At 40.1% G+C, this 3,943-nt stretch overlaps 1 long non-coding RNA gene across 1 annotated transcript; it reads right to left on the minus strand.

Moving 5' to 3' along the window:
* Positions 1 to 2,326: 2,326 nt before the first annotated feature.
* Positions 2,327 to 2,872, minus strand: LOC113321185. The gene is made up of 2 exons (XR_003346535.1): positions 2,743 to 2,872; positions 2,327 to 2,623 (listed from the first exon to the last, which is right to left on the minus strand). It is a non-coding gene; the product is annotated as an uncharacterized LOC113321185 (long non-coding RNA).
* Positions 2,873 to 3,943: the final 1,071 nt, after the last annotated feature.

Raw genomic sequence — 3,943 nt, forward strand, 5'->3', positions numbered from 1 at the left:
CACAATCTCACAGATGCTCGTCATGGCTCTCCGTTGCATCAGACCGTTTCATCCAATCCATCCATTGACTCAAATATGCCTGCTATCATACCCAGTTCAGCATCTCCTTCTGAAAACTCTTCTGCCTCCTCTCCACCCTCACTCCGTTCTACTGCAGACTACAGCAACTCCCTTTCTGTTCCACCAGTTGATGTCTCACCCTCTACAACCACTTTGCCACCACCTGCTGCTCTCAATGACCATGTCATGGTTACCCGAGCCAAAGCTGGTATCTTTAAACCCAAGGTTCTCCTAGCATCCAAACATGCAAAACTTACTGATGATCTTTTTGAACCTAGCTGTTATACACAGGCTAAAGCGGATCCAAAATGGTGCAGCGCAATGGATGATCAGTACAATTCTTTGATGAAAAATGGAACATGGACCAAGGTTCCTTACTCTCCTGGCATGAATGTGGTTGGCAGCAAATGGGTTTTCCGCATAAATCGCAAAGCAGACGGCACCATTGAACGACGCAAAGCTCGTCTAGTTGCTCAGGGCTTTAAACAACAGTTTGGCATTGATTATGGGGAGACCTTCAGCCCAGTAATTAAACCATGCACCATTCGTATTGTTCTCACACTTGCCTTGACATACAACTGGCCAGTGCAACAGCTCGACATTCAAGATGCTTTCTTAAATGGTTTCCTTGATGAAGAAGTTTATATGAAGCAGCCACCGGGATATACTGACCCTCTTTTTCCAAAACATGTATGCAAGCTACATCGATCTATTTATGGCTTAAAACAAGCTCCGAGGGCGTGGTACCATCGTTTCAGCTTGTTTTTGCAGAAATTAGGGTTTGTAATCTCTAAAGCTGATACATCTTTGTTTATCCGACACTCTTCTGGGGAAACTACTTTTCTCCTAGTCTACGTCGATGATATTATTCTTACAGGTTCGCATATATCTTGTTTAGAGAAACTCAAATCACAGCTTCATCAGGAATTTGCTCTAAAGGATTTTGGTCAGCTGTCTTTCTTTCTTGGGGTAGAAGCTACCTGGACCTCCACAGGCTTATTTCTCTCTCAAAGGCGTTACATTGAGGACCTTCTTCAACGTGCAAATATGCATGGTGCTAAGCCTGTTGTAACTCCTCTCAGTACCTCTACTAATCTACATCCAACTGATGGCTCTCCTCTCACTGATCCGACATATTACCGTAGTCTTGTTGGTGGTATGCAATATTTACTCCTTACACGGCCTGAGATTGCTTTTGCCGTAAACAAAGTATGTCAATTTATGCACGCCCCTACGACTGCACATCTCCTTCTTGTGAAAAGAATTCTTCGATACTTACAGGATACGTCTACTCATGGTATATTTCTTCGACGAGGTTCTTCTCTGCAACTCACCTTCTCAGCTTACACTGATGCGGACTGGGCAGGTGATCCTACGGATCGTCGTTCTACAAGTGGCTACTGTGTTTTCCTTGGCCCTAACATCATCTCCTGGAGTTCACGAAAACAGAAGACAGTGTCTAAATCCAGCACGGAATCTGAATACCGTGGACTGGCAACTGCTACAGCTGAACTCATGTGGGTTGAGTCTCTTCTTCAAGAATTAAAGACTCCCATTCGTACTCCTCCGGTTCTGTGGTGTGACAACTTAGGTGCAAACTACTTAACTATGAACCCTATTTTTCATGGCAGAACCAAACATATTGAGATAGACTACCATTTTGTTCGAGAACGTGTTCAGAAGGGACAACTTATCGTTCGCTTTGTTTCCTCGACGAACCAGCTTGCTGATATATTCACTAAGGCTCTGCCTAAAGATCGCTTTCTATCTTTGCGTTCCTTGCTTACTGTTTGCCAACACCCGCATGGAACGAGGGGGAATGTTAGGACAACTGTCTGAATATGTGCACACGCTGTTTTACGTATGTGCACATGATGTGCACACTGTATTCTCGAGTATATTTGCATATATTCTGTCATTAACCTTAGGAGATTCTTTCCTATAATGTAGCCTGTAACCCTAATGTACATGAATAAAAAGAATTCTTCTTGGTGTTTCTCATTATCGATTGAGAACCCATTCAAAGCTGTGCTCCAATTTTGATTCTTTCTAAATTAGTTATTTTGTAAAATTATCCAAAACACTCTTCACGGACCACATGAAAATGCCATGCAAAAAAAATCCTCTCACATTTTTGTCAATGGTGGGGCCCAAAAATGGCACCCTACTAATTCATAGGGGTGGGATCCGTTCCCATTTGAGGGGCGGTTTTTGTATGGTTTCTGTCTATAGAGTCTGTGTAGAATCACTATTAAATTTATAGAAATGTATATAAAACACCGCGATTAGAGATGATTTATTTTATCTTCCTTTTAAAGGATTTTTGCTTTTACATTGCGTTTCATGGAAGAACCATATCATATTCCCGTAGGAGATGTTCTTATTAGCAAACTATTGTAATGAATTTAGACCTTCATGGAACCCTCAATGCAACAACAAGATCCTAGCAGCATAACGCCTCCTCGGGAGTAACCCAATGATGACTTACAACAACTATTACAATCCTGACCACTCGGACATCTTTCTTGTTGCTGGAAACATACTGTTGGTGTTGCTGCTTCATCTGCATCATATGTCATTAATCGTAATTTATTGTTCGCCGTATTTGGCACGGGTGATAGATAAAGGATTTTGATTTAGAGAAAAAGTAAAATGTATTGTTCTTAATAAGTATATACTAACCATTTATCCTTCCTGCTGCCTCCGCACAGAAATGACCAAGAAGCAAAAAAGAAAGAACCAAAGCCATGACTATCTTCATTGGGGAACTACTACACATTTTCATCTCTATTACACTGTGGTTTGATTTACTGATGAATATATTTGTAATGGTTTTGCTCGGTACTCATATACTCATAACTAGGGTCCACGCCCGCAGGCATTAACTAATAAGATTCTCCAAGATTTAAAAATAAATTAATGAGGAGGGATCCCTCAAACTTTTATTATCACACTATCCCACATGTTGGGCATCATTTTTGTGAATTAAAACCAAACCGTAGCGGATTTGAAGCTAATATTTTGGGGATATGTTCCTCTTACCAAGTTCTACATGCCTACCAAAAATGAGCATATTCCGAGACATATAACACCACCATCTGCTACTTTGAAAATGAGCCGTTGAAAATCAACGGATTTCTGGCCGTCGAAATTAAGACCGGTAGATTGTGAGAATGTAATTGAATGCATCTTTTATAGTCTTTAATGTATTAGAGAAACTAGTGAGTCAATTTAGTGAAATGTGAATTACTATATTATTAATTTGGATTATTGAATCCATATTGACTCCGACGATGAAATGTTGGAAATGGACTCATACACACTTTGACATAACCATAAAGGCACTTTGGTTGTGACATGATGTTTCGTTTTGAAAGGACTCATACGTACATCGATGTGTTTGAGTGGACGAGACAACGCAAAAAAGATTGACAGAATGCGAAGTAATCAACGACAAATCCCTCAATAAGTGTTTTCTAAAGTACCAGATGCACAACCCCCTCCTCCCTCCCATTATGCTTTTAAGTAAGAGAGCATATCACTCATTTTACAAATTCTTCAGTAAAACAGGATAGAGACCATCCTAAGATGCAAATGGTAAACAATCCATATTACAAAGATAACAAGGTGAAATTTAGAAAAATATTCATGCAGAATGCGGACCATTAAAGTGACTTATGGATCTGGTGAATGTTTTGACTAGTTATAGTTCCCAAGAAATTTGCGTGTGAAAATTCCTAGCACATATAACACAATGCAAAGTGCAAAGGCTCACCACCCTTGTTAATGCTAGAGAATTTACATCAAAAGGTCTTGATGAATATTGCATGTTTAATAGGATCAATATAGAGCATCTTATACCCAATGGTCTCGCAGACGCTGC

Source organism: Papaver somniferum, chromosome 11 (assembly GCF_003573695.1).
Source record: "Papaver somniferum cultivar HN1 chromosome 11, ASM357369v1, whole genome shotgun sequence".
In the NCBI taxonomy this organism is placed as follows: Eukaryota; Viridiplantae; Streptophyta; class Magnoliopsida; order Ranunculales; family Papaveraceae; genus Papaver; species Papaver somniferum.